The sequence below is a fragment of the Scyliorhinus canicula genome, chromosome 9 (genome assembly GCF_902713615.1).
Source record: "Scyliorhinus canicula chromosome 9, sScyCan1.1, whole genome shotgun sequence".
Taxonomy (NCBI): Eukaryota; Metazoa; Chordata; class Chondrichthyes; order Carcharhiniformes; family Scyliorhinidae; genus Scyliorhinus; species Scyliorhinus canicula.
In genome coordinates this window covers 83,678,571-83,691,818 of record NC_052154.1, presented here as the reverse complement: position 1 = coordinate 83,691,818, position 13,248 = coordinate 83,678,571, and the positions used below count along the sequence as shown (strand labels likewise).

Genomic DNA, 13,248 nt, shown 5'->3' with positions numbered 1-13,248 from the left:
AGAATTGTTCAGCAGCTGAATGGGAGCAGCTCACTCCCTACATGTATCGTTCCCACTCTGAGTAACAATTGGTCCCCCAGGCCATGTGACTCTTAATCTGCTGTGTTGCCCTTAAAGTGGCACTCTCCACACCAATGATAGCAGACTAAGGAGAAGAGATTTGCAAAATTGCCTCTTTATTGTCCATGCTGGCATTTTCCCACCAGTCACGGTTGTTTTTCTGACATTATCAGTGGTTGCATTTAATCACCACAAACTGAGGATAACTCCAGTCCTGCCCTGTCTACAATGAGCACCGACTGAACCTGCGACAATCCTTCTTTGTTGCATAATTTATTGATTGTGTTATTATCTGATGAGTTAACTGGGGAGCCCCAGAAAATGTTACATTATAAGAAGGCAAAATCGGGCAGGAATCAATCGTTTCTGGAGCAATCGTTACCACAAAGTCCTCATCTCTTGACTTCTTGCATGTCAGATTATAGGACAGGGATTTACAAGTACTTTTCAGACTTTCAATTGGATTAGTCTTTCTTCATCATATAAAAGGCTACCCCATGGGAGAGTGGCAAGATAGAGAACTAAATCAAGTGAACTTTATAGCCTCTTTTATAAACAGAAAACGGTACGACAAATTACAAACAAAACAAATATGAAGACATTTTTTTCAAAAAAGAAATATATAAACCAGTGCAACACAAGACAGCAATTCTGCTTATTTTCCATGAACCACGGGGTACATTTTTGTACAGACGACACTTTAAGCAGAATTACTCCAAAAGGCCAAATCTTCCAGATTCTACTATTTAAGGAACATGATCATATACAACATTGGAATCTGAAACAAAGCATCATGTTACCTTCAGTAACTGCATTTCACTCAGTATTTGGGACAGAATGATGTCGCCAGTTCAGTTTGTTTTTGCCACACATAGAATCACAGAATCGCTACAGTGCAGAAGGAGGCCATTCGGCCCATCAACTCTGCACCGACCCTTCGAATAAGCACTCTACCAAAATCCACTCACCCAACCACCTCTCCCTACCCCCCAATCCCATTACCAAACCTGCACATCATTGGACACTAAGGGGCAATTTAGAGTGGCCAATCCACCTACCCGTACATCTTTGGACTGTGGGAGGAAACCCCAGCACCCGGAGGAAACCCACGCAAACACAGGGAGAACATGCAAAATCACAGACAGTGACCCAAGGCCGGATCTGAATCCGGGTCCATGGAGCTTTGAGGCAACAGCACTAACTACTGTGCTACCGTGCCACCTCACACGTGTGAAGCATAAAAGACATCAGTGTCTTTGAAATCTCAACAAGTGAATGTGTTCATGAGGTGATCCAAATGGACCAGAAAACGTTCGAACCTCAATTCAGAGTCTAAATTGACATGACTGTAATTGATCTCAGCACCTCTCTTTCAAAAAAAGAGGCCAAAAAAATCTAATTTTATTGGCCGGAATTCTCCAGCCGCTGGGATTCGCTTCTCCCGCTGACAGCGAACTGCCAGTTTGCAGGTTTCCCGGCGGCGTGGGGTGGATTCAATGGGAAATCCCATTGACAAGTGGTGGGAAGAGCGAATCACGCCGGAGAATCTAGCCCAATATCGTGATGTGAGTGGCACTAGCCCATCCCTCATTGTTCTTAAGAGGTGCTGGTGGCAACTGAGTTTGCTACTGGCCCATTTCAGAAGGCAGTTAATGCCTGGAGTCACACATGTAGGTCTGACCAGGAGGGTTGATTTCCTCCCATGAGGAACATCAGTCAACCAGTTGGAATTATAAGGCAATCAGGTACTTTCACGGTCATCTAGCTTCTTATTCCAGATTCGTCAAATTAACTTACGTTCCTGAGTTCCATGGTGGAATTTGAATGCACGTCTGCATATCATTAGTCCAGGTCTCTGAATTATTAGTCTAGTAACAGGCCCATTAGGCAGCCATAATGAACAATGTTGCAGTACAGTAACAAACAGAAAGGGTGGGATTCTCCGCTCCCGGGACTAAGTTCCCGTGCCGTCGTGGATGCCTTCGCGTTTCATGATGGCGCGAACAGTGCCCGGGCACAACCTATTGGGGCCAGCACAGCGCTGGAGCAGTTCACGCCGCACCAGCCTCCTTACGCAGCGCCGAATGGGGGCCGCGCCAACCCGCGCATGCGCAGTTGGGCAGCTCATTCCTGCTCATGCGCGGGGAGCTTCATGGCACCGGGGTTCTGGGGCCGGCCGCGGAAAGAGGTAGGCCCGGGGGAGGGTGGAAGAGGCCAGCCCGACGATCGGTGGGCCCCGATCGCGGGCCAGACCCCATCGGAGGCCCCCCCGGTGAAGGAGCCCCCATTCCCCCGCCCACAGGCCGCCTCCCCCCCCCCCCAGCATTCCCGCACAGTTCCCGCTGGCAGCAACCAGGGGTGAATGGCGCCGCGAGACTGTCATTTTTTTCGTCAGCCCATCCGGGCCGGAGAATTGCCGCTCACCGTTTGCGGCGATTCCCCGAGCTGCCCGCCGTGATTCTGGTTTCGGGGGGGGGGGGGGGGGGGAGAATCGCGTGCGGGTGTCGGGACGGCGTGGCGCGACTCACGTGGCGCCCCGGCGATTCTCCCACCCGGCGTGGGAAAGGGGGGGGGGGGGGGGGGAGGATACCGCCCAAAGTGCTGCAATGCTCAACAGGTCTGGTAGTATCTGTGGAGGGAGAAAAATAGAGTTAACATCTCGAGTTCTCTTCTTCAGCTCTGAAGAAGAGTCATATGAACTCTCTCTTCACAGAGACTTCTCCAACAGAGACCTCTACAACAGAGACATGCAACATGCATCATTCACCCCTGCCTTAAAGCTGAAGAACAGTCTGGGCTGTAGAGTGAAAAATCAGTGCATTTTCACTTACCCTTCCCTAACATCTGCTGCCTCAGACATCAGAGTGTCAGAGGCTTTCTCGAAAGCCAAGTGCTTCAAATCCCTTGACAGCCTTTGAAATGCAAATCTTCCATCCAATTTCACACAGCAATACATTGTATTAGCCAATATTTAGCAGGATTTGCATTGTGGGGTGGACGAGGGACCTTCCGCTGAACTTTGGCAGGCACCTCAGTTATGCATTGACCCCCTTGACACACCACAGAGTCCATCACGTCAGTGCTATGCTTGGAAAACCTTGCATCAAATTCCACCAGTAAGACTTTCCGCTGTGGGTGTTGGTCAGTGGGGATGGGTGGGGGCATGGAGTCACAGGCCTCCAGCCGGAGGAAACCCACACAGAGACGGGGAAAACGTACAAACTCCACATAGTCAGTCACCCAAGGCCGGAATCAAACTCCAGCCCATTAATCAAGTGCAAATCACCTTGCACACTCCCATCAATGTGGTGAGCAAAACAAAGATATTTAGGAAAGGAAATAAATAAACTGACCTGGCCAAGTATTAAAGCTATTGTAATAGCACATCAATCCCATTGAAAGGCACTTTTTTACCTAATGCTAGGCAGCACAACCTTAATGGCAGTGATGTCGGGGAAGATTGGTTGCTCCATGATATCGTTACGGTGTTATGTAAGGGTAGGTCACGGTTAAACAGTATATCTACAATCTTTTGATATGAGCAGAAAAGAAACAATCTATGGGAATGGTCCACTAGAGTTTTCTTGACAATCCACAGCATTCCCTCCGTACCACACCCCCGAATGTTAGCAAGAATTGCTTTCAAGCCTGTGAATGTAATTTGAACCATCAACCTTCTGAATCGTAACCAAGAGTGTGACCCACGAGAATTTGCTACTATAATATCTACTTGGTAGCTCGCAGGAACAGGTTTTAAATTTGGGCAATCAGGCTGTGTGTAGTTACTACAGAATCCATAGGGTCCCTACAATGCAGAAGGAGGCCATTTGGCCCATTGAGTCTGCACTGACCCTCTGAAAGAGAACTCTACCTAGACCCACTCCCCCACCCGATCCCCATGACGCATTGATCATGGCCAATCCACCTATCCTGCACGTCTTTGGACTGTGGGAGGAAACCGGTGCACTCGGAGGAAACCCACACAGAGACGGGGAAAATGTACAAACTCCACACAGTCAGTCACCCAAGGCCAGAATCAAACCCGGGTCCCTGGTGCTGTGAGGCAGTGCTAACCACTGTGCCACCATGCCACTAGTTAAAATCCATCCAATTAATTATTTTAACGAGCTAAAACCCATCTTTGTTTTGGAGGGAGTTGGGGTGTGATGGCATTCAACCAAAGTACATGTAATTATTCCAATAAATTTTTGCAAAATGACCCCTTCTGCCAATCAAAATCTAAGGCTGCATCAGCATGTTTGGCTTGAATCTAGTACCTGTCCACCTGTAGCTTCACATGAACTGACGGAGTGAGGGAGAGGAAGATTCGGAAATGTGTGCACACAGGCAAATAAAAATGTATGACTGGAAGCATCTAGAAGTCATGAGGGTTCCACATGAGCTTTGTGTGCAGAACAGTTAAAGGCGGATCCCATTCCTGGATGTGCCAAGGTGTTTGAGCAAGAACATTTTTTCAAAGTTGACTCCGAAAGAACAGGAGCTGCAATTGTCTCTGTCTTCCGTTAAATACCTCAGGAGCAAGGATTAGCAATGACCACACCATAATTTCCAAAGCAGATACTCTTCACTCTCCTCCTCTGAAATAAATGCCTCATGCTGGAATGTTGTTGAGGGAACTGGCAACTCCTGGCCCTTCTACCTAATACCCATGAATGATACGAGCCAAGACAATGTGAGCATTGTAGCTAAGCTCTAATGGAAGGATATTTCCACTCATGGGAGAGTGAGGGACCAGAGAGCATAGTCAGAATAAGGGGGCGCTCATTCCATATGGATTTGAGGAAGAATTTCTTCTCTCAGACCGATGAATCTTTGGAATTCTTTACTCCAGGAAGCTGTGGAAGCTTGTTCCTGCACATTTTCAAGGCTGAGATCGATCGGTTTTTAATCGGGAGGGGAAATGAAGGGTTATGGAGAGAAGGCAGCATTTAGTGAGTGTTAGATCCGCCATGATCTTATTAAATGGTGAAGCAGGCTCAAAGGGCCGAATGGCCTACTCCTGTTCCTATTTCTTATGGTCTAATGGTGTTCCTATTAGCCGTCCCCTACAGACTTTGCACTGATTCTTATTCCACAGAACAGAAACCATCACCAATTTGGCATGGACACAGCAGCAATCACAGTAACCTAACTAATGGCCTTCACTGGCATGAGTTCCTGCTTGATTACTACTAACTAAAAAGGTATGGGGAGGAGTATTTTCAATGCAAAGTATGCAATGCTTCTTCCCAGTCAAGTTGTCAATGGAAACAGTCTGATTAATTTATTTTTTGTGTTTTAATCTGTACTTCTATCTCACCAAACAACTGCCCCCCTCCCACCCATAACCAACAGTCACGTCCCCATCCTTGAATGACAACTGCAGAAAGAGTATTTGTGTGTGTGACATGGAGGGGAGCAAGCACCTATGAGTACAATACATCCAGAGTGCAGAGAGACAGAGATAAATATTGAGAGAGAGAGAGAGAGAGAGAGAGGCATTGAGAGAAGGAGAGGCACACAGAGAGGAAGAGAGTCGGACAGAGGAACAGAGTGACAGGCATTGAGAGAGACAGAGAGAGAGAGAGAGAGGGGGGCATTGAGAGAGAAAGAGAGACAGAGAGAGAGAGAGAGAGAGAGGCAGGGAGTCAGAAAGAGGAATAGTGACAGGTGTTGAGAGAGACAGACAGAGAGAGAGAGGGAAAGAGATAGGCATTGAGAGAAAGAGAGGCAGATAGAGAGGGAGAGAGTCAAACAGAGACACAAAGTGACAGGCACTGAGAGAGAGAGGTACAGAGAGAGAGAGAGGGAAGGAGTCATAGAGAGGTACAGAGTGACAGGCACTGAGAGAGAGAGAGTGACACAGAGAGACAGGCATAGAGAGCGAGAGAAGCAAAGGGAGAGAGATAGACAGAGAGACACACATAGAGGGAGAGAGAGAGGCACAGAGAGAGAGAGAGAGATGCACAAAGTCAGGCATTGAGAGGAGAGAGGCACAGAGACATGCATAGAAAGAGAGGCACAGAGAGAGCGGCACAGAGAGGTAAAGAGAGAGAGGAAGGTAAAAAATGCACAGCGAAAAAGAGGGAGGGAGACAGGGAGAGCCACAGAGAGAGAGGCATAGAGGGAGAGAGGCAGAGAGAGGGAGACAGAGAGAGGCTCAGAGAGATAGGGAAATAGAAAAAGGCACAGAAAGAGGTAAAGGGAGACAGAAAGAAGACAAAGAGACGCAGAGAGAGGGAGACATCGAGGCACAGAGAGATAGGCATAGAGAGAGAGAGGTATTTAGAGAGGGAGACAGACAGAGAGAGGGGGAGTGTAGTGATTGTCCCTTTGAAGACAACAGAGCAGGGTAAGGGTCACATGGTCTGTGCGACCAACCGCGACTCAAGAGTGTGGAATTGACCCATGGTGAGAGAGTTTCTTAGGCAAAGAGACATTTTGGGAGCTAGCTACAGGTATGAAACTATTGTTTTCTTATTAATAAATAACTTTTGTGTTTGTAAAGAAGTCTGTGGAAGTGTATCTTTAATTCTGGCGATGAGGATAAATTATCCTGACTGCCTCTGACCCGACACCCGTAAGTATCCTGTTTTAATCAAAGTCTGAAAAAACAATGTACGTGCTAGAATGCTTCTCTTTTGGTGAACAGACTCATTTTACCTCTCAATGGAGGACTGGATACAATACATCTAGTGTCTTGGTATTATTTCCAGGTTATCAAAATAGAGTAGGGGGTGAAACCAAAGCAATTCTCCTCAGTTTGTGTGGAACACAGACCTATAAACTTATTGCAACCTCAACCATCAGTCATACTCCAGACATTCAAATTCAATTTGCGTATGAGAGCCCCACGTGAATCGATTGCGGCTTACTTTGCTAAACTGGAGTATTGCGATTTTAGTGCCACCCTAAATGATATGCTACGGGATAGGTTAGTATGTCGTGTGAACAACGGCGCTATTCAATGCAGATTGCATGCAGAGATTGACATACATTTTGAATAAGCAACAGAAATAGCGCTGTCCATTGTAAGTGTTGAAATAGGTGCACAAGGGCTGCAGAGTGCACAAAATGCACCGTTAGCCAGTTAGAGGATCTGATTTAGCTAATCAGCTAACTTTTAAAGCAGACCCAGGCAGGCCAGCAGCGCGGGTTCAATTCCCGTATCAGCCTCCCCGAACAGGCACCGGAATGTGGCGACCAGGAGCTTTTCACAGTAACTTCATTGAAGCCTACTTGTGATAATAAGTGATTTTCATTTTTATTTCATTAGAACAGGAACCTTCAGACGGCAAAACTACCGTAGCAGCCACAAAGCAGGAAATAGTTCCCACCACCAACAAAACAAAAAAGCTACAGCATAGGCAATCAGTTGTTAGTGCTTGAAGTGGAATGTTGGCAATGTGGAGGTAACCATATTCCTGAATCATACCGGTTTAAAGGAGGTTGAGTGTGTTCACTATCACGAAAGAGAGCATTTGATAAAGCATTGCAGAGCTAAGTCAAGATCGCTGGGTAATCGAACAACCAAGATGTTACAAGTATACAATTTGGAAGAGCCCAGCACCCATGATTCTGGCATTCACTCTCTGTTTAATCTAAAAACAGCCAAGATAGACCCTATTACTATAATGCTCACGGTAAATAGGAAGTCTCTTAACATGGAAATGGATACAAAGGCATCAGCCACTGTGCTGGGCGAGCATACATTTCAGCACCTAAGAGAGGGAGTTCAACCAGCGAACCTGAAGAGCACTTTTGCCAAGTTGAAGACTTATACGGGAGAAGCAATTTAAAAAAATAAAAGGCACCACAATAGTACATTTAAGCTATGGACAGGTGAAGGACCAAGCCTTCTTGGACGCAATTGTCTTAACGAAATCAAGTTGAATTGGGCTGAGATTTTTCAAGTGCAGAAAGGGGGACTGTCTCTTCTGTGATTAATTAGGCTAAATCAAGCTAAGATTTGTGTGGATCCAGAGGCACATCCCTGGTAACATATGACCTATGAGAGAAAGTGGACACTGAGTTACAATGGGTTGGAAGAACAAGGTATTATCCAGCCAGTTCAGTTCTCAGAATGGGCAGCACCTATAGTCACTGTATTGAAACCAGGCAAGATCATCCGCAATTGCGGTGATTATAAACTAACGGTTAATCAGACCACCAAGCTGGATAAATAGCATATCTAGAGAATTGAAGACACCTACATGCAAAGCTGGCTAATCTTACACAAAGCTGGATATGAGTCACGTTTAATAGAAACTTGAATGAGTGAAGTTTCCTGGGAGTATTTCACAATAAACATATACAACCTTAGGGACAAAAATATCATTATTCCTCCTTTGCTAGCTTACCGCTCCACATGTAACAACAGGTGTTCCACCAGGCGGGATTCTACGATGCTGAGGCTAAGTATTGACGCCTTCAGAAACGCGATCGCGTTTCTCAACGGCATCAACACAGCCTCAGGATCAGCAATTCTGGTCCCTACAGGGGGCTAGCATGGCACTGGAGTGGTTCACGCCATCCAGCTGCTGATCCCAACGTCAACTGACTGCCACGGGATCCGCGCATGCGCAGTGCCACCAGCGCCAATGCAAACATGCGCAGTAGCTTCCATCAACGCGCCGGCCCCGACGCAACATGGCGCAGGGCTAAGGGGCCGGCGCGGAAGAAAAGAGGCCCCCAGCCAGAGGGGTCGGCCCGCCGATCGGTGGGCCCCGATCACGGGCCAGGCTACATCGGAGGCTCCCTCCCGGGGTCGGACTCCCCCTCCCCTCCCTACAGGCTGCCCCGACCCTTCCACGCCGAGTTCTGCCGGCTGAGAGCAGGTGTGGACAGTGCCGGCAGGACTCGGCTTTTTTACGACGGCCACTCCTGGGCCGAGAATTGGCGGACGAGCAACATAGAGCGGCCCCCGACCGTGCCACGCCAACCATGCCTATGTACTAATTCTCTGTGGAGAATTGCGTTCCAGCAGCGGGTCGGCGTGGCACGATTCGCACTGGTCACGGGAATTCTCTGGCCCGGCCCCGATCTGAGAGAATCCCGCCCGTAATATTTTGTTCATATTTAGGACAGAGTGAATTTGTTTTTGGAGATTATATAAAGAACTTAAAAGGGGGGGAATGTGTGATTGCCCCTTTAAGGACAACACAGCAGAGGAAGGGTCACATGGCCTGTGTGACCAATCGTGTGGAATCATCCGACAGTGAGAAAGTCTCTTCGACAAAGAAACAATTTGGGAGCTAGCTACACTAATGAGGCTGCTGTTTTCTGATTAATAAATACCTTTTGTGCTTCTAATGAATTCTGTGAAAGTACATCTTAACAAGTAGGCAGAGAGAGAGAGGGGCACACAGAGAGAAAGACAAAAAGAGAGAGGGGAGGCACAGAGAGACAGAGGGAAAGAGAGAGACGGAGAGAGAGAGCGAGAGAGAGGCATAGAGAGGGAGGCAGAGGCACAGATAGAATGGCACAGAGAGAGATGATGCACGATCAATTGCACAAAGACTTGAGTTGGATACAACTGAGGCTTTATTGCTCTAAGATGTGTGGCCTCCCACAGCAGCTGGCGAAATGGCTGCAGCATAGAGGACACACATATTTATACTCAGGGACTACCAACGTACCTGTAGTACAGGTCCTACCATACATCCTCTAATAGAGATGCGACAGTGGCTGACCACAAGAGACACACATTGGTACAGAAGGAGAGAGGCAGAATGAGAGAGAGAGAGGGAGAGAAGCATAGAAAGAAGCACTGAGAGAAAGGGAGAGGGAGAGAAAGTAAGAGAGAAAGAGGCATGGAGAATATCAGACAGAGAGAGAGGAAGAGAGAGAGGAGGCACAGAGAGAGACCAAGAGAGAGAGGCAGAGAAAGTGAGAAAGAGGCACAGAGAAAAAGGCACAGAGGGAGGCACAAAGAGAGAGGGACTGAGAGAAAGCGACAGATAAAGTTGCACAGAGAGAGAGAGGGAGAGAGGCAGAGGAAGAGAGAAAGAGGTACAGAGAGAGAGGGAGAGGAAGATAGAGAGACAATTGCAAAAATAGGAAGACAAAGACGGAGAGAGAAGCAATTTTTGTTGCCCACCTGCAAAAGTGTGACACTGCATTTATCTACTTGTCCAATGGTTTTACTGGGATGTACTAATTCTAAACCTCCACAGGGCATCAAGATTTGAAGGTAATGTAGAAGAATGATTTGAAATGCAGCTTCAATACATCCAGCCAACACTCAAATAATTGATTCCACGAAATCTAGTGCCTCCTCAGTAAAAGCTTTATCTCTTTTTTCCCCTGATGTTTTGAAGACATCGTCCAGTGGATTGCTGGCTGTCCAGCCTGTGTGACCTTCTCCTGAGCCAGGCAGATTGTTTGACAGCAGGACATGGATTGGGGTGAAAATGGAAAGGCTCACCTTGATCAACACAGAATAAAACTCGGAAGCAACTGAAGCCAAGGAGAAAGTTGAACTTTTGGTCTAATGAGCTGTTGGAGCTGGAAGTTTGCCAGGCCGCGCAGTTCTGAAAATGTCCTCATTAAGAGCTTTTGAGAATGCTTAAATTCTTCCGTGCCCTTGAAGTGAAATGTCACGATGTTCACGTTTCCCGTGACCTTTTCCACGGGACTAAAGAATTAAGTACAGAAGAAAGGATTGACGAAAAGAACCAATTCTTCAGGGCATGGTGACCAATATATCATTGCCTTAAGCGAATGAGAAAGAGTTACCAGCAAATGAGGGTAAGTCATTGAGGAGTAGCTGAACATTTAATTGGTATGGTTGATGGCAGACTCATTATCCCTACTGGAAAAAGGATTGCAATCTGACCACTTAAAATACTTGCAAAGAAATACACAACAATAATTGGTGAAAATGCAGAGTTATATTTCCTATCGGACACATATTGTTCTTACTGTCTGATCATGATGCCAGATATTTGAGCAAAGGAATGAGAAATGAAACTTTATTTGGTGCTTGCTGGTCACATGCAGCAATGCCAGACAGAGTCTCCATCATTTCATCTTCTGCCTAATCTCTGAGTATCACAGGTGGGGGGTTTAATAAGAACACGAGACATCCACACGGAGTAAAATTAAGAACAAAGTTTTATTTACACACGATATATACACTTCCCGGTAGACACCTACGGGCTTCCTGTTTGGTTGGTGTCTTACTGGCCGAGCTGATATAGACTGGGTAATTCAGATACCACGCCCCTAGTGGTGGAGCTCGTACTCTGCAAGGAACACAGGGAGGGCACACTCGAGGCCTTCCATGCTCCATGGGCACCGCAGGGGTTGGACTGTTCCACCGACCCCAGTTTTCACATTTTGATTTAATGTTTTTAAGTTTCTTTTCCTCTTTTTGGGCTGTGCTCCATTTGTCTTTTAGCAGAGGCCCCTTTTAATTTATCCCTCAGTTAATTTCTGTCCTTCTATTTAGTCGATTGGGCCCTAAAATAAAACACGGGGACGAAGAGCATTCCCACCCCATAGGTCCTGTGCGGGATATTACAGGAGGGGTTTCCATTTTAGTCAGTCCTTCCATTTCTAATCAGCGAGCCGCAGAGCTTATTGAGAGTTTTATGCGAAGCGTCGCAGTCTCAGATGGCCATAGTCATCGGGAGGGTCTACAGCTTGAGCAGATTCAGCTCCGAGTTGTGGAGCTGCAATCCAGAGGGTAGACACCGTGAGACATCAGAGTGATGGTCAGGGGGCAGTGCATGGAGGTGGGGCAGCACGTGGAGGTGGGGAGTGTTACCGGGACATTTTGTTCCAGGAGGCAGGTTCCACCCATTCCCCCAATTCAGTAAAGCTGAATTTAAGAGTTGGTAAGTAGTCAGGCAGTTATAAGAGGGGATCCGAGATGCAGTGATGGAGGAGCCGCGATCTTTAAATAGGTACAAGATTCTTGCTGCCTGTGTAGATGAGTAAACTGAGTGTGGCATCATGATAAAGTATGCTCTTCAAAGTGAGTGGGGAACGGAAACATGGTAGCGATAGGGGAGTGTATAATCGCGGGTGGTGCGGGGGTAGACACAGTGCACCACAGCTGGGACCAACAGTTCTGAACATTATGCTGCCTGGCTGGTCGCATTGTTCAAGGCATCACCTCATGTACCAGACAGGAACTTGGGAGCGGGAAGATCTAGTTGCTGTGGTCCATGTAGGAACCAATAACATAGGAGAACATTGTTCATTCTACCTGAGAGAGTTTAAGGAGTTCCGGCCCAAACAACCTCAGAAGGTCATCATTTCTGGAACATGAACTTATAGAATAAATTCACAGTAGCTTCCAAGAACAGTATGTTGTGGAACTAACTAGAGACAAAAATATTTTAGATCTAGTACTGTTTAATGAGACAGGTTTCAGTAGCATTCTCTGTCACCTCAACCTATAATGCTCCAGTCCCCAGTAAAACCATTATTCCTCTCTCTACTCTCTCTCATCGTTTGCCATTCACTTGGTCCAGCCCTCATCTCTGCTTCCTTCAATTCAAGGGAATGCAGGCTTGAAAGGATATGGTGAACAACATTGCCAGATCTGACTAGACCTCTTAAAACACGAGTCCTGATCTCATCTGCTAAAACTGTTCACATTTCGAAATGATCCTGGAATGTAAAGATAACTCCCAGCTTCTTTCCTCTGCTATAAATGGTCTTTTCCAATCATTCTCTCCTTTACCCTCACCCCTAATAGATGCAAGGAGCTCATGGACTTCTTTGTCACTAATATTGAGACATTCGCATCAGCTGCCTGTGCTGAGTCCCTCCCTTCCGCTAGCACACCTGGCCAAACTCCCCTTACTATTCCGGCATGGCCTAGCCACAAACTCGCATCTTTCTTCATTTTCTCTTCGATCTCCCCTCATGCCGCCTCTGATCTCCCATTCACACAAAACTGTGGATCACCCAACTTCACCTTCTGGCCCCAATCTTTTTTTTTTCATTTCGTGTACCCAATTAATTTTTTCCAATTAAGGGGCGAAACCCACACAAACACGGGAAGAATGTGCAAACTCCACATGAACAGTGACCCAGAGTCCTGGTCGAACCTGGGACCTCGGCGCAGTGAGGCTGCAGGGCTAACCACTGCGCCACTGTGCTGCCCTTCTGGCCCCCATCTTAAGTCAAGATTGTTTGTGGTTATCTCTGATCAGGTGTTGTTCCTCTTTCCTT

The 13,248-nt window shown here is 47.0% G+C and overlaps 1 protein-coding gene and 1 long non-coding RNA gene across 6 annotated transcripts in view; one reads left to right on the top strand and one right to left on the bottom strand.

Annotated features, from left to right (window-relative positions):
- The window catches only part of LOC119971491 (RNA-binding Raly-like protein), a 1,731,169-nt gene that overhangs the window by 1,635,708 nt on the left and 82,213 nt on the right, over positions 1-13,248 (bottom strand). The gene's annotated exons all lie outside the window — the stretch shown is intronic.
- LOC119971493 overlaps positions 10,651-13,248 on the top strand; it is a 34,706-nt gene continuing 32,108 nt past the window's right edge. Inside the window, exon 1 of the long non-coding RNA XR_005461855.1 lies at positions 10,651-10,809. This is a non-coding gene — a long non-coding RNA (uncharacterized LOC119971493). The remainder of the gene's footprint in view (positions 10,810-13,248) is intronic.